This window comes from Pithys albifrons, chromosome 10 (assembly GCF_047495875.1).
Source record: "Pithys albifrons albifrons isolate INPA30051 chromosome 10, PitAlb_v1, whole genome shotgun sequence".
NCBI classification, from domain to species: Eukaryota; Metazoa; Chordata; class Aves; order Passeriformes; family Thamnophilidae; genus Pithys; species Pithys albifrons.
In genome coordinates, this window is record NC_092467.1 from 10,619,654 (window position 1) to 10,638,268 (window position 18,615).

Consider the following 18,615-nt stretch of genomic DNA (forward strand, 5'->3'; position numbering starts at 1 on the left):
ATTTTTCAGAGTTTCACGTATGAAAGGTGCGTGTGCATAAAGCTCAGCACGTGTACTTCTGTATAAATGCTACACAGCTAAAGACTGTTCTTGAATGACTGAATTTATCTGGGTGCATTTAAATGAGACAGTGATAACATAGTTCCAAGACAGATGTTACACTGCACCTTTATGGTGGATTTTACCATTAGTGACAGCCAGGATATATTAAAACCTTGAGTCAGATCAGATGGTTAAGGTGACTGTTCCAGCAGTCCCATGGTGTCTCCATGGAGTTCAATGTAGTACCCAGTTTCAGAGGGAATTACATCAGGTGTGTCCTTTCCATGTGCAATGATGGTGAGTGACAACGAACATGAAACACAGAGTAAGAAGGCTGCAAAGTACAGTAATAATGAGAAGCTTCAGCTACCTTCCTAATTTGGATAAATGCCATATTAGGGCAGAATGCTTGCTTCTGTCATATCTAAAATTTGAGTCAGTCCTTTTTGGAGCAATCACTCAGAAAAATCTTCAAAAGGAGATTCAATAATTCAGATCTGATCCAAGATATACTAGAGGTCGCTCTGGACTTATATTTAACTTCTCTATCTAAGTGAAGCAGCCAGGAAATTTCATTTCTAAAGCATTTTTAAAACAAGAAACTGCTTAAAGGAAAGTAAAAAGAAAAAGACAAAAGGTTAACCTGGTTAATGAGGTTGATGATTCGACATGTCAAAGAGCTTTTTTAGAGTCAATGTATTTGGTATTTTATTGAAGTTAATGCATACCACAATTTAACAAAGAGCAGGCCAGCAAAATTCATCCAGGTTCATTCAGCAGGTTAAGCAGGAGAATTAAGGTCTTTTAAGATAAAGTTTAGAGAATGAAGATAATTTCTGGAAAATACAAAAACTGTATCAAGTCCAGCAAGTTCAAAACGAAGTCTCAACGGACTAATTTAAACATCAGGAGCTCCGCTATAGATTTGTGTTGTACACACACACTCATAAGTTAAATGTATAACATAGGTAATGTTATAACCTATGTTATACATCATAATATATCTATATCTATAATATATATTTTTGTTATGTGTTATATATTAGATATATAGCATTACAATTGTTATAAATATGCTGTATCTAACTATATACAGCATATCGCAGATATATGTATCATATATATCACAGACATAAAATATCTGACACAAATGCTGCATATAATTTTATATTATATTCTACAGTGCTAATGATGGAAGTCAGTGGCAAGTGCACACATTATTCTTGCGCTTAGTCTTGATTGAACTGTGCTGACCCATCAAGGACCTTTCGGCTTCAAATCTCATCTCTATCTCTTTGATGTCTATGTTAATAGTTTCTTGCTTCAGTGAGTAGAGAATCATATTCTTTATAAGTAAATGGGCAGACTCCATTTATAGAGAATGCTCTAGTTTTTTGGGGGGTTTTATTCTATCTCTATCATAGGATTTTATAGCCTGAGCTGAAAAAAATCCCATTCAGTTCTGGTATGTCATTGCTTTTGCTCTATAGGCAATAGGACATGTATTTCCATTCTCTCTATGTTATATAAACAGAATGTTATGGGGTACAAATAAAATTCAGAGGAACAGATATGTACATTAATAGGGAAATAATATTTACAGTAATAGGAGAGATGGCTTGAAACATCTCAAAAACTGCTCTAGTCTTCAAATGTTTGTTGTTTTTTATTTAATTAAGAAAATACTATTGTTGGATAGTTTTGCTCCTCTTCAACCCCCTCAAATCAGCTTTTTGGGTTTTTTAAACTGTTATTAAGATTTTGAGACTTTTGCATTCAATGGCAACTAATACAAGTATATTGTTTGAAAAGAGATGAGCCAAAGGAGAAATGAGAGTGAAGAAAACCAAGAATTTTTATCTTAGAGAATGATTTATGAGGTAACATTAAGAAGATAAATACATGCAATTGGAGTAAGTGATATCTGAGAAGGAGCAACAAGTTGAGAGCAAGGGTGAATGCTTGTGTGGAGATGAAATATATTCACAAGGAATGTAATGGCATAATGGAGTGACAGTAGGCAGTGAAATTTTAGTCTGGCACTTATTGTATTTCTTTGCACATCTGTTTGATAGAATAAAAAATGATGGCTTGATTTAGCAATCTCAGGGAGTTCAAGTTGGCAGAGTAATGACCTGCTTTAGCTGGTAGTTGAATACTGAATGAATTCTCTAACTAGTTCCAGAACTTTGTTTTTGGGGTTTTTGTTTTTGTTTTCTATTTCTACTGCTTTATTTCTTCCTAAATATTAAAAATATCCACCTGTTGTGTATTCTCCCCTATGAAGAAATTATTTGTTCATTAAAAATAAGCTTGAATAATTTGAAAGGATTAGTATTTCATGTTAATGTGGCAGTTTTAATTTTTAGAAAATGTTCTGTATAGTTTGATTCATATTCCTGAGAACTATCGTGAGACTGAGAACTATTGTCTAGAGAATCTCATTCTTCAAAGGCTTTTCTCTGTAGTCAACTTCTATTTCATTATGCTTAGACATATCATCCTAAAGCCACTGTAGAATTTAAGTCACTGTTTGTATATGCTGAGTGATACCTGAATGGGAATTAGCACAGCTATGCAAAGTAGTGGTGGTGTTTTCTTCTTCTTGTTGAAGGATATAAGTAGTCCTTTGCTGTCAGTTGCAGTCTAACTGTTCCAATGCCCTTCATGATTCACTTAAGAACTGTTAGAATTTAAAATTATTATTGTAATTATTTTCAAAAATTGTCAGGTATCAGGTTAACTGTCAGATTTGTAATTAGATTTAAGATACTTCATTTAGTGTATTTACATTAAGGAGCATCCATGCACTGTTGAGGAAGTGTGGGAAGTGATGGTCATAGTTTATTCCACATTTTTTTTCTAAACAGAAATGCTAAACCAACTGAGCCATAAGCCTTAGGTGACTAGATTTCTCTACTTGTGATATTTACTGCTTGTACAAATTAGGTGTACATAATAAGCAGCTGTCGACCTCCAGATGTAGTACAGTCAAGCTGAATAAATTCTGCAGACTCAGACACTATGACTTTCCCTGATGTAGGGCTTGGTGGGCTGCTGTAAATTTCACACTGAATAACCTAATTTCATCCAGCTTTGTTTTTCTTTCTATTTTTCTAGTAATTAAATAAAAGCATATATGAGTAGCAAAGTCTGATTGCAGTGAAACTGCCAGAGCTCTACTGTTTGAGAACATCAAGGTGGAAGAAACCAGAGAATGTGTCATTTCAACTACAGTGTTTGCAGCAAATGACACAGAATTCAGTGAGGAGTCCTCACTGTAATAAAATGCTAAGCTGTAATTCAGACATTACAGTACCAATAATACAGTCTGGGATGTTCTTCTCCCTTCCTTAATTTTGTAGCTCAGGATAATGGTAGAATACAGTCTTTAAGAGCCTGAGCTGCTTGTTAATTTCAGTGAAGTTGGTGAATAAATTGTCTGGTCTTACTGACCATGAAAACAGCTGTTATTCTCTAATAGGAAGGTTTCAAAAGCCTTTTAGATGTTTGAAGGCTGTTGATGGGTAAAAGGGGAGGAGAGAGGATTACAGAAGCCTGGCAGAGAAACCTTGAGCTCTTTGGAACTATATAAAAAACAAAATGAAAAAAAAAATAAGCAAAATTCTTGATCAAATCTAAGGAATACTACTTTTTCTTCTCTTTAATGAAATTTTAACAAAAGGTTATCATATTGTAAGAAAACAGTTCTAGAGATGTAGATCTTCCCATCCATCACACAGGAAAGAAGGCTGCAAACTGGTGCAGCAAATGGGCTTCAATGTCCTCTGTGTTACCAGCTCAAAACCAGTAATTGAAATGAAAAAAATATTTCACCAGCTAGCTGTGCATAAATGGTGTATCAGCAACTTGAAAATAGGGAAAGGTAAATAAGCAATTTATTTTAAATGTCATTAAAGAGGAGCCCCAGCTTATACAATCCTCTGATAGAGAAAAAGGATGTATATACTGTTCCTGGAAAACTACCTGTAAACTGATAACCACAGCAAAATTAAGATTTGGATTCAGGATTCATTGGAATATAAATAAAGATAATTAGAATACTTCAAGCAGATTGCTTACAGACATGTCTTTTCATATTTTGGAATGGCTTTGCTTTAGTTTGTGTACCTGGAATGTGAAAATATTGTTTAATAATGGAAAATGACATGGAATTTTGGAAAAACTAAGTAACTGTGTAATGAAGTCCTTACCTCAAGACTCATGACTTCTGTTGTTCTTTGAATTGTTTGGTTTTATCCCGGAACAGGGACAAGGCTTTGTGATCTACAGTCAGTTTGGAGAGCTGAATTGGTAATTTTTATGCCAATTCAAGAAATAACCTGATGAAACCTGAAAAAACTATCTTGAAGTAAAATGCAGAGTTAAATTTATGATACTGTTAAGAAATATGAGTTTGTTGACCAATATCTGATTAATTTTTAGCACCTTGGATAGGTACATGACAAATTCATGTGTATTTTTGCACACTTTGGACTAAGTCAATTCTTCAATTACCATTTTTCAGTTATCTGAAAAGTAAGAACTCCTGATGAAGTATATAAATTGCAGTTTCTATGAATTGATTCCAAAGATTGCTACTGTTTTTTATGTGATAACAGTAACTTAAAATATGAATTACTAAACAATATTACGTTTGAAAACTTTTTTCAGTCTTACACTAAAACAGAAATATGGCTCTATAAAGAAAAATATGAGAAAGAGCTCACTCCCTTGTTATTTCATTTTTTTCCTTGAGTAATTCCTTCAGAAAATCTAAGTCATGCTGCACAAGATAAAACACACTATTTTTGTTCTAACCAAAATAAATCAAACTCTATAAGTCAGTGGGTATTTCCAAGTCAGCAAGCATAAAACTTCTCCAGAGCTGTAGTAGAAAGCTATACCACTTCTGGTGTTTCATATTCTTCTCTGTTCTTAGGTGTCCCTGTGTGAACTCATTTCATATTGATTAACCTTTGTCACTGTTTCAATCTAAGGCATTATGTCTTCATGTAATAAGGGACTATTGATTCTTTTTCCCTGTCTAATGAAACAACAGAGATGAAAAAATATTGTCCCTGTTTCACAATACTTAAAATTGTGTTAGGGATGGATTTCAGTAAGCAGCTGACCAAAAGCACTAGGCAAGGAATGAAAACCTACATTAAGAGGAGAACCCCCTCCCCCCCCCCCCCGCCCCGTTTTTCATAGAGACAAGATACACAGAAAATATATTTTAGGAATTTTTTAACTGTATATATTATCAAAGCCAAAAATCCCTTTTAGCACAAATCTTTGTCTTACAGATTCTGATTAGCAGGTGCTAGTAAAAGTTTTATGTGCTGGTGGAATTAAGCTAGTGACGTATAAAGGGAGTGCATAAAAAGTTATTTTTGATTTGAGAACTCAACACTAGCACTTGTATTTCTAAAATCTGGCAAGAATTGGCTGTCTTTTTTTGTATCATGTATTTGATATAAACAGAGGAATTTTTCCTTCCTTTTAATCTGATAGTGGACAAGGCTAGAAAGTTCTTATTCTTACCTATCTAACCTATCTTGATACTTTCAAATATTTTGCTTAACCTTCCTGCATTGCCCAATGTTTTGTGTCATAAGTGTAGAGCAGATATAATACAGTACCAACATTTAAATATACCTCAAAGTGAGAAGTAGGCCTTAAGAGCAAAGTTCCTGGTTCTCTTACAGTACATTTGTTAATTTTGCACTGTTAGTTTTATGTAGATTTCTGGTGGTGTGGTGGGAGGTTGTGGTTTGTCACTTAACAGTATCAGGAGGAGTTGTCAGTTAAAGACCTTAAAGGCATCGGCCCCAGTCTGCACCCAGCCAGGACTGTCATTGTGCTCCAGCTGTTCTGCTTCTCTCGCGTTGTACAGCAGAGGCAAAATCCTCTTCACTGGGGAGTTAACCAGATTAATAATTGTTTTGCAATGACAGAATGTTTGTAACTGTTCTGGAATACGAGAATGTGTACTAAGAATTTACCTTTCCTGGTTTTGAATATTTTTAAAATTTTATTCCCAAACTTCTTTTACGTGATTGCAAATCCAAATAGGACCCTTGCAGTGACTACAGAGCATTGGGATTTCTGGATTAGTTTTGCCCAATATTCTTCTTTTCTGTCTATTTCAAACATATTTCAACTTGAAATAGAAACGATTTTTGACCGTTTAACTTACTTTTGTTTCTGCTCTGAAAGTCATGTGGATAGGTCTCTGAGAATAATTTTTAAACCATTATTTGCAGCCTTGTTAAGCAGCAGGAAAGAGAAGAAAGAGGATTAGCAATTGGTCTCTGTCCAGCACAAACTGTTGAAATTGATTTGGCTTCAGGCTGAGAGTTAAAAGTAAGCCAATGCATTACAGACGATGGATCTATACTACATTGTGTTAATATACACCAGGGGCTCTTTCCCTTCCCTGGTTTGCACTCGGCTTTAAACCCCATGCTCTGATTCTGATGCTTTTTTAGCATATTCCAGTGTATACCGGTAATGGCTTCACTGAACCCACATTGCTATCAGAGCCACAGTGTTTTAATGATTGTGACTTTCATTTAGGAAAGCTAAGTGGTGCCTTTGCCCCTTTTTTTACACCTGCAAGGAGAATGAGAAGTCCTCTTGGATTTGCACTGGTCGGTGAAGAATTTTACACTGTTAGTGGACTGTATTCATTACAGTGGTTGCAATAAAACAGTCTGAGTTTCTTTAATAGAAAGGTGCCATTTAATTTTTTATGAGACATTTATGAACTTATGGCTGTTGATCTTGCTCCAATGAAACTGCTAAAGGTTTTTTATTAAAACCAAACAAGTCTTAGTACTCATGGTTGGATCCTTGTGGTGTTTTATTGGTTTATGACTGAATCTGCTCAGCTATCATTTATGTGTTGCAAATATTAAGTTTTTATACCGAGTATACGTGCTGCCATTGTATCCAGGCAAAATGTCTAGGTTTGACTCAGAGGTAAAGACTGTCTATATAACAGTCCATTCTGAGAGCTAGAATTTAGTCCAGTTGCTTGTTTTGTACTCCGACAGACTTCCCCTGTCAGATAAATGTTTACTAACACCTTTCACCAGTCTTGCTGAAGTTGAGAATTCTAGTGTGATAGGTGGCCTGCAGCAGAATGAGCAAACAGACAGAACAAGATCTGTCTAACAGTCCTATCACACTTCAACACAGCTTAGTTCTCTTTAAATAAGGTATTTTGAGTGTTAGAGGCCTTATAGTCACCTCAAATAAATGCCTCTGTTGTTTGAGGTACAGCTATTTATAAAATGGTATGGTTAGACAGCCCCTAAAGACAGTTCAGTTCCCTTGAAGTCTTTCTTCACTCTTCACCATGTATTCCTTCCTTCCACTTCCCTCCCTTTGTCTGGGCCTCATCTCCTGGTTCATCTCCTTGGTGAGCCAAATGAGAGCATTCAAATGGCAGAAAACTAATTCAGAACTAAATAAGTATGCTGAGAGGGGGAAAGACAAGGAAAAGGTATACAAGAGGAAAGGATTACTTTTAAAGGGCAGGGATAATTAATCAGTTCAACTGTTTAATCCATATTAATACTTATGACTTTAGCTTCAAATGTACAAATAGGTTTAAAAAAATGAAACAAAATGGCTGTATGGACCATTTAAACCTTACCATTTATTTTAAGGATTAGAGTGAAAGGTACATATCAACAAACTTTCTGAATAGAGATTTCCTTAATTCCTGCAGTGCTTTTTTCCCAGTTTATGAGATTATCTAATAATTTCCCAGAGCCCATGGAGACTGGGTTTTCCCATTAAGCTTTTGATAAAGGTAGTGCCCATTTGTTCAAGGTGTTGAAGGAGGCTGAAAAGAGTATCCTCACTGATGAGCCTGCATTAACTATGACACATTTTTCGGGTGAATTCATTGCCAGAGTGACCTGACAATGAATCCTCAATCCAAGTTCTTATGTTTTAAAATAACAGCGTGGTCAGTGGAACTGCACGTAAATCAGTGACCAGAGATTATCAGCATTATTACAAACTCTTGGGAACTGAAGTTCAAGACAGAATAAAGGAAGCAATGATCAGCTTTCTACTGAAGCTCCACTGATGTTTTCAGCCTTGCATGTACACACAGAGTTCATGGATTTAAATGGTTTATGAATGTTAATTTCACAGGCAATCTCACAGCCCTATTGTGTAGTTATGCCTATTTCCATAGTCAGCCTAAGCTTTTATAAATCCATTGTATTTCACAGAATGGTTTTAGTTGGAAAGAAACTTAAAGGTCATCTTGTTCCAACTCTCCTGCCATGGGCAAGGAGAAGTTCCACTAGACCAGGTTGCTCAGAGCCCCATCCAACCTGGCCTCAACCTCATGCCTATTTGCATTAAAACAGTGTGGAGTTGTTTTTTGAAGGAAGCCTGGAATCCTTTGACATGATTAGCTAAAATCCAACCTCAAGAGAAACCTCACTGCCATTACTTTTTAAATCCTGACATTATTATATTTGTTGTAAAGGACCCTCCTTCCTTTAAGAACCTGGCATTAGGACAATGTGTTTTCCATTACAATGACAAGTATATATAAAACACAAATCCCACTTGAGAGCCTAAGCTGTTTGAAGGGGTTTAGTGTCAGACACTCATTTCTGGGAGGCTGGATTAAGAATTGAAAAAGATGTTTTTACTAGAGCTTCATAGCTGGTACATTAATGTGTAACTGCATTTCAGGAATACAAAGTGTATTGAAAGGCCAAGCTTTTCTATTGCATATGACAACTACATAGATTTCTTTCTACACTGAGACATTGATGTTCACTACTTTGAAAAGACATTTTTTCCTGAACAAATCCCACAGGATTAATTCTTCTCAAAAAAAAAAAAATCCCAAACCAACCAACCAACAAAAAAATTACAGCATCTGACACTGAAGAGGAAGAAAATCTGCCTTTTAGTTATTTGTCCAAATCTGCTTATCTGGATGATATTTTTCTGGATTCCCTTTTAGGTCTTTCTGCCCTCCTATGACAGCCATAAGTCTTAGCTAGGAGTAGTGTCCACTAGGAGTTTAAAGTATATGAGCAAACCTGTTTGTGTTCTCCCCTGTCAGCAGCTGAACTGTGGTGCAGTGCAAGCCATAGTGTCACACTGTTCCTGAGGAACCCTCTCTAATGCCCTGCTGTTTAACTGAGAGCTTATACATTTGTTTTGAAATTCTGAGCATGTCCAACAATTGCAAATAAGAAATTAGAAATCTGCAGGTGCTTTTATTGAACGTATTGACAAATAACCTGCTAGTGCTCCTGCAGTGCTGCACAGGAAGAGAGCAGATCACTCGTGCTCAAAACTCATATTCAAGGCACCACATAAGTAACTCAGTTTCACATCTACTAATGCTACATCTCGTTAGAAACAGGGTGAAATCAAAAGTTTGACTTTTTATTATATATTGATCCAAATTATTTTCCAATGCAGGTGCCTTGATTTCAGGGCTTTTAAGTCAGTGACATTTTCTCGCTTAGTGAGAACATTGACATTGCACCAGAATGCAGGATTTTTTTAAAGAGCTTCATCATCATGTTGGGTCAGGTATCTTTTTGTGACTTTTGGCCAAGAACAAAGCTGCTTTTGGAAACCAAACTCCTCGTAGTTCTAAAAGAAATATTTTTTTCCCCAATATAATGGCTGGGATTTTGTGGCAGAATAGGTAATGGTTGGTAATAAATTTCATTAAAAAGAAATGGCATCAGGCATTTGATGCTCAGAAAGCTCCCTGTTAACTGATATTTTCCTGTTCTCCTTGCCTGCGAGTCTAGATAGAGAAATATCTTGCTCATGCAGTTTTAAGTAGTGCGACAAGTATGCAATTGTTTGGGATAAGGGATAAATAAAAATTTGCATAGCTGAAAGTTTCAGGGCAACTTAGCAGCAAAGTGTGATTAACATCCAAAAGTAAAAAGACAAATTATGACTTCTTGCAGAAGGTCATTCTTGTTTGGAGGAAAGGAATGTATTTAAATATAATAAAGTTTTCATAATGTTTCTTTCCATTTGTCAAAACTCCTAAGCATAAGCATGAATTGTATTACAGATGTCTCTAAATACAAATTAATTGAATGATATATCATTGCTGTTAGTTTAAAATATGTCCCTTTGGTTCTTTTTTTAACTACAATTTACCAGACTAAATAAGAAAATTATTGCAAATAAAAAATCATGTCTTACTGCCAAAGAAATAGGTTGAATTTATTGAATATAAATTGAAACTGCAGGAGAAAGCACAAATATGTAAAAGAAATGTTTCAATTTTGTCTAGTAGTGTACTTAAGTTCCCCCTTGATTGCACAGTATTGGCACAGGGAATAATTTTCAGATAAGTAAGTGTGTTAAAGGGAAACGTAGTTCTAGAATGCACTGAAGTTGTCATTCAAGTGCTTTGTCTACATAATACCTTAGTTTGCAATATAGGGGCAATTTTGATATAACTACTTAGTTTTCTAAATGCTGTTTGATTTTTCAGGGGATGTCCATGTCAGCAGCTGCAGTGTTCCAAGGTCATTTGATATTCCTCTTGAAATTATTAACCATGGCAGAGATGAAAATAGGATCCATAATTTGGTTTTTAAATGAGCTTTTGTTAGGAATAATCTTTTCAGTTTTATCCACAATAGTTCTCTCACAGTATCCCCTTTTCTCAAGGAACATGATTTAGAAAACCTTGTTTCCTATCTTTGCAATCTAGAATAAAGTTTAGTTCTTAATACTGGAAAATACTGAATAAATAAACTCCAACTGACCTCAAAATGAATGTCACTGACCACTTCACTGCTGGTCTCTGCACGTGATGTGATGCACTGAATACTGTTGCTAAAGGCAAGAATTATCATCTTAAAGGCACATATTGAAGTCAAGTTTCTCATTCCTTGCCATTTTACTTCTTTTAAAACATCAATGCTTTACGTAACAAAGTGACAGAGCACTGGTAGTCCAGTTTTCTGCACTCAGCCAGGAATGCAGCTTTCCTTGTGACTGGCTCTACATTTTGTCAGATGAGGTGTTTCCTTTTCCAAAGCAGAGCTGAACGCATCTTACAGAGCAATTATAGTATCAGTACCAAGTCATCCTCTACCCAGTAAATTTGCCTGCCAGCCTTGAGTACATTAAACATTGTAGGCCAACACTTTGAAATATCTGACAGTTATGTTTATGGAGTTGCTATTAGCAGACTGACAAATATATCATCTGAGATTTATGAGATATGCTTCTTATGTGGAAGAACACATACTATTTCAAAAAAGAAATACCTTACCATAACCAGCTATAATAAAAATGATTCAGAGTTCTTTAACTTCAAAGCAACAATTAAAGATTTTTGGAATTCAGATGACTATATTAAAAGATTAAAAGTGCATATATTGGAAGATGGGTTTCAGGATAGTGGAGGAAACATTATTAGAATGAATAAAAATCAAATTAGGAGTGAAATTAAACAAGAAATAATAGAAACAGATTATTTTTAAATTATGTAGTTGAGAGTGGACTGAAATTCTAAAATGATGAAGGGAAATCACTGCCAGAGTATAAAACTTCTGATTGCCCGTTACAAAAAGTTTAACTTGAATTTGAGAGTTTTAGCTTGAATTTGAGGTGTTTTATCTGTTTGACAAGTTGCTTATAGTTCTTTATATTAATATTCATGTAGTGTTATCTAGAGATAGTTTTGCTGAGTTGGTAAAAGACACATTGGTTGACTTAAGCCTATCTGCTTCTTCCTAACCTGTCTGTCATTAGTCCAAATGTGTCACTGAAGCTGGTACCCTTTCCTTCCTAGAAAAAATATTTTCACAAAAGGCTTTTCTAGAATATATTCTCAGAAATTTACTAACTGGAATAACTGTCCGAGAAAAAGGCAGCTTACACAATCATTTTAGAATCACAAGATATAGTATATTTAAAGTGAAGTTTGTGTAAAACTCTTGAATTCAGCTTGCTGTGTCCTTTTTGACATCTACAATAAACTCATATTTCTGATAGGTTAATCATTGGTGACTCAGTGGCTGTAGCCTTTTGGCAGCTTATAGAGACTTTGGATAAGTTACTGGATGTGCTAAAATCAATTACACCCATCCATGTTCCCAGGTTTAATCAATAAGGTCATCTGGGTTACTAATTCTGGCACATTCAGAGCTCTAGTACATCAAATTGCATCTGCTCGAGGGTGTCACCATCCATGTGATCATTCCTGAAGCAGAATGAAACAAAGCCTGGCAAAGGGAAGCAAGTACCTACTTGGTTTCTTGCCAAAATAAGGAAGGTTGCAAAAAAACGTATCCAAGAAATTTGCTAATTCTAACCCTGCTCAGTTAAACATGGAAGTTTTAATAGTAATGTCTTTTACAATGTTGTAAATACGTGAATAACATGTAAATTAGCATGACATCTCTTTCTGGATTTGCTTCACATTGTGTATGATAGGGAACATTTGGGTTTTCCAGTCTCATGTACCTTTACAAATAAGGAATGCAAGTGTATTCTCATGTCAGTATGACTTAGAGGCTGTCCCAGTGAAATGTATGAAAACCAGTGTATGTAAAGTGGGAATTTGTTTTGAGTAACAGAAAGAAAACCTTTCACTTTTGAGTAACAGAAACAAAACATGTCACCTTTGAAGTCTGTTCACGTGCTGGTGATACAGAGCAGGAGATTATTTTAGTTATATTACTGTTTAGTTAGTAGGTAGTAAAACATGGGGCAGTCTTGCTACTCACTCTCTGCAGTTGTTTCTGAACTTCAGCAACTGATCCGTTTTTAAAAATTAATATTGAAGAATTTTTTGTTTGATAAATATACAGTGAGTTGGTAATATAAGTTGTATTGGCACTGTTTAAGCTAATCACTGATTAAGCAATGATTTTCTCTTGGATCAACTTTCTTTTGCCATTAGAAATAGTTCTGTGTGGAGTTTTGTGATGTCAGCTGCTCCAGATTCAGACGTTTTTTATTTGTTGTTGGGTTTATTTATTTTGGAATAACATGTTTGCCTTTTGGTGTCAATTTGTTTGCAACTAAGAGTATCAGGCAGGCCAGGTCACTTAGTTATGTGTTAAAAGAAGGCCAGATAGTGGCTATGATTATATTAATTAATTTTGCTGTTATAATAATGTCCTTTTTTTATAAACAGATACATGCTTGTTCTCTTCTTGATGAAATAGGATAAAAGGTGTGTCACTGCAATTCCTAATGTAAAATCATGCATTGTCTTTCAGTCTGGTCTAACATAATAGGGATCTGGTGCTATGCTGTCCATGAATTCTTAGTCCTTGCCTTTCATAGAGTTTAGGCAAGTTGAGCATATCCAAGACTCTTTGAAGGGTATGAAGAAATTCCCACTAACAGCTCTGCTTGTAGCAGTTTTCCCTTCCTTATTCTCACAGAGAAGGTAGAAGTCACTAAACTTTTCTATGCAGGCTATCCTTTCTGTTTAAACTACAGTTTTAATGTCAGTTTACATCTATTACATTCAGAACATATAATGAGCAGTAGAAGAGAGTGACATTATCAAATTTTAAGTTTTCATTGCATATCATGACTGGATTTATCTTTATCTTACAGTAACTTTATTTAAATTATGTCAGAAAAAATATTTTTATAATGCTTTGGTGATTTAGGGTCATGTTTGACTCAGAGAAGGGCACCTGTTCCTGAGTGAATCAGGTGAGTTGTATATATGAGTCTCTGAAAGAAGAAAGTACACAAGCGATATCCGGTGTTTGCTCACAGTGTTAGTCCTTACTTCATCTGCTGCTCATGGGTTGCTTTAACTGTGTACAAGGAGTAGTTTTCTCACTGCTGACCTTAGGTTGTCTTTATTGATTTCCTTTTGACTGGATTGCTTGGTTAACTGTCACTCACTGCTGAAAAGAGAAGTGTTTCTTCAAAGCTACTTTTTATCTTCAAAATAGTTACAATAGTTAACAGGTTACCACAACTACAGATTAAAAAATAGTAGAAATACAGCAAAAATCTTCAGGAAGGGTTAGTACTGTCTAAAAGTCCTCCAGCTCTCAGAAACGTTCTTGAATTGACAACACTGAGACTTACCACTAACAAATAAAGGGGTTAGGGAGCTTTTAGTGTCCCTTTGGACATCAGAACAGTCGAAAGAAAATCATTTGCTACCACATCTGAATAGCAAATCAAAGAACATGTTTAGAATAAATTCTTTTTAGGTAAAATTCTTTGGTTCTTTACTACTCATCTGAAGGCTGCCTAAGGTTCAGAACAATGAAGACCTAAGATAGCCTTGGTGACTTGAAAATTAAGAATAAATCCAGTTTTTGTAATGTGCATATTTAGTCACATTTTGACCTGTGTAACTTCTTTACTACTTTTTTTTTTTAAATGAAACCAAATGGTCTCAAAGTGTTAGAAATGCATTTTGGTTTATTACTAGAAGAATGTTTGCTGAGGAAATTCTGCTAAACATAATCCAATGTTTGTACAGAGAGTTATAGAAATATTAGAGAAGTATTAATCAATGCAGGGTCATCTGATAGAAATTCATGTTCTGACAGTGTTAGTTTAAATTTCAGTCTGCCTTGTTTTATTTAACTGATATGATGTTCTTGACTGTAAATAAATGTCAGATTTCTTAGCTCTGCTATATATAAAGCAGATTATTACTGATAAAAATAGTCATTTTCATCATTATATAGTCATTATATAGTTGGTCCCCAGAAAAACCACAGCATTTTCTAAACTGTGTAAAGATTACAAGCTGCATTTATGTTTTCTTGTGCAAATCACTTTCAAGAGGGAGAAAGAATTGAGAACCTCATGAAAGAACACTGGCTTGTATGATATGTGGCAACTTTAGTGTTGCAGATGGTTGAAGGAGTTAATCTGCTGCTTGTGGAGTGCTGAGTGTGTCCCTTCCTTGATCTTTGAATGGCTTTGGTAGCAACCACTTGTGCTGAACTGAGAAAGGAAAAATTCCCAGGATGTCCATTATGAACAAGGATGTAGAACAATTCCTGACTTAAGATATCCTAAAAGAGGGGAATAAAAACCCACATGATTTTTCTTTGGTAAAATCTAGATAGAAAATAAATTTGAAATGTCAATTTTCTAATATAGTCAACTCCAGGACAAAATATGTATCCCTCTATATTCACATGCATATAGCTAAGGATTTTTTATAGCTTAAGGGATCTTGTTTGGTGTGTTTTGGGGGTTTTTTCATATATTGTAAAGTTATGAGGAAATTTGTTTATGAAACCTCGAATGTGATAGAGCTAGAACTTACAGTCTCTATCTACCACACTTGAATTAATAAATAATACTAGAGGCATTTTATATGCATCTTATTTTGTGAGCTACAGGAGTTTGCCAAACCAAGTGAGAAAAACAATGCCAATATTAATTAATTAAAAAAAAAAAAGAAAAAGAAAAAGAACAACACAAGTAATTTTCTGAATTTGTTCAGTGAAATTCTGGCTTTAAGGATAGTAGAACTCTTGTTACTGCTTTCAGTAGGTCTAGAACATTATTACCTATATTAAGTTTATAATCACTATGTATACATTCAGTGTGAAAGTTTAGGAGCAAATTTTAATTCCTTTTGCAGTAGATTAAGTGCCATTTCTACCATCTTATAGATTAGAAAACAGTGAAAGTAACATGTCAAGGTCCAGCCAGGAGAGACAAAAAATAGGACTGCATCCCATCTGATCAAGTCCTTACTCCCTAGGTCGGTGTGCTAAAACTTTCTCAGGCTTGTTTTACAAAAATGGGGAGAATACTTTGCTAGAAAAATTGTCTGAGTTTGGGTTTGAAACCCCCTTCTGGACATTTAGAAATAGTAGGTGCGTGACTCCTCAAAAAACTACGTGGACATCTACAGTAACAAATAAACAAATAAATGATTTCTGGCATTATTGTGTTTGCAGTGGAACTTGGAAATATTTAACCAATTTCTAAAATACATTTTAATTAAAATATCACAAGTAAACTGGTTTCAAGATGTAATCATAATGTTTTATTGGGGATGCTTATGTAAATAGTGGCTCTACACTGTTACTCAGTAAAGATTTGGTATGAACTTTCTTCTTATAATTGTAAGGCAAGTTTTCCTTTTGATTCATGAACATAATTTCTATTAAGACAGAAATTATTTTGTGAGAAGGTGATAAGTTCTCAATTCTTATTAAAAGCAAACAACAGAAGGAGAGTAGAACAGTTTAGCCACAGGTGAAATTGTTTGTAGCCCTTAATCAGTAAGTCAAGGTTGGGGGTTCACTAATGTCCTTAATTGCCCTGATGAGCCCACCTGGCCCCTGCCCTGTTCAGGAGCTCCCCTTGAGTTGGTGCTTGGACACTCCCTCTCCTCTTGAGCTCCGGGTGGCTGTGCTTGTCCTCATCTCCTTTCAAACTGGAGTGGTGTGGGTGGGTTTCAGACCCACAATGCAGCTCCTGTGCTCTTCTTTCCTTGACCACGTGAACTGCTCCATTTCTTCGCAGTGCCCAGTGCTGTGGGTGCCCTGTCAGGACATCTTCTCGTGGTGCCAACCCTGCCCAGGCTCCAGGAGCTGCCTCAGGTCCTGGCTCTGGCCCCTCTCATGGAGCAGCTCTGCCTTCCTGTTTCCAGATGTGGTGAGTCTTTTCAGGAACAGAAAATGTTACACTGTTAAAACTTCAGCTAAGATTTTGTGAATGTTACGACAACCAGAGCAATCAATAAATCAGGTTTTAAAGTATCTGTTAGTCCGTTAAGAGATCTGCCATATGGGAAATGCCAAGCTTGTATTGTGTGCAAGTGGCTGTGGTTAAAAAGCAGGTTTTGATTTGGTGATTTATGAGATATAAATATTGCCATTTGTGTCCAAAGGGTTTTTTTAGTTCTGCATGTCTTCATTTATAACAAGGAAATATCAGATTTGAAGTATAACTGTAGAAGTTGTCAGACATTTGCATGTATTCTATATTAAAAATGAAAACTCTGTTAAGCAGATATTAAGATTAGCTCAGCTAGTTAAAACTTAGTTGTAATAATACCAAGGTCATGGGTTCAATCCCCTATGTGGGCCATTGACTTAAGAGTTGGACTTGATGATTCTTGTGGTTCCCTTCCAACTCACAATAGTCTGTGATTCTAAAGGAGCCATTTTTTTTTCATTTATCTGGTAAATACAAAAGAACAGGGATTATGCAGTCTGAGACTCTGAGCCTGGCACAAAATGCAGCACAGTTATGTTTTAGGAAAAGACTGATTTTTGATAGTTGGAAAAAACTTGACACAATCACAGCAACAAAAATCTCCTAAATGAAATTGCTTCATTTTTTGCTTTGTTTTTGCGTGGTTTGGGTGGTATTTTTCCTCTTCTCAACTGTAGTCCAATCTTTAGTGGGTTTTAGTGCTTTGGTTTTGGTTTTTTCTACTCCTCAAAGGCATAAGAAATACAGGGTTTGATATCTTCCATACACAGAATAAATGTGATTACAGGAAAGGAAAACTAGAGAAACTCTTCAAATGAAAGCTTGACTGCATAGCTTTTTATTGATTTTCCCAATTTTTCCTGAATTACTTCTATATGTTTAAAAATATTGTAGCAGTTGTGTCTTTCTTGATTCTGAGCAAGCTACAATCTTTGTATCTGACTTTTGAAATGTAATTATATTTTCTGCCAAGCAAATCTCTCTAAGCAAACAAAACTTCATAGAATACTTCAAATGTGTTGCTTCAATATGTTCTTAGGAGAAGCTATGACTTGATATATTATCAAGGTCTGATTTATTTGAATAGTTATACAAGAAGTTCATTTATTTTGAAATATTCCTAAATTAACTGCTAATTCTGAGTTCATTCCAGTTTTATTTTCTTAAATTTCAGGTGTCAGAATATAAAATGGATATAAATTTAGAAATAGTCTTGACTGTTTAGTAGACAGCAGCAGGAGTTAATTAGTTGCTGCTGAGGATAATTGCGACATAAACAATTCTGAAATATGTGATACCATGAGCGAAGTTTACAACTGTTGCTCTGGGCAACTAATCAAAGTTGTGAACTGCTATACAAAGAGCATGTCTGTGCTTCTACTTGTGTGTGATTCCCTAAACTATTCACTTCATTTACCAGGTTACATTCAAAATCTATTTTAGAGGCAAAGGGAAACATGCATTATATATATGGGATAATATATATATAAAGATAAGTGTAAGCAAAATAGGTGATAGAAAAACTGGTACAGCTGGAGCAGGTGAAACAAACTGCAGGAGTCAGGTGAAATAAAGTTCACACAAAGCACACCTGAGAAGTGTCTGTTAGGAGCCATTGCAAGCTCCATAACAAGCTTACAGAAAATTCCAGGGCTTGCACCTGGCAACACTTTGAGCTTCATTGGACATACTGGACAGGAAGACCAGGTCTCACTGGAGTGTATTGATCGGATCAAACAAACATGTAGTATTGCCAGTAAAGAAGACTGGGATTTGAGCCATGCTTTGCTACTACATTCACAAATTTAGGAGAAAGTGAATTCATTTCAGTATCTTGGCATATTTTTGTCAATTTAAACT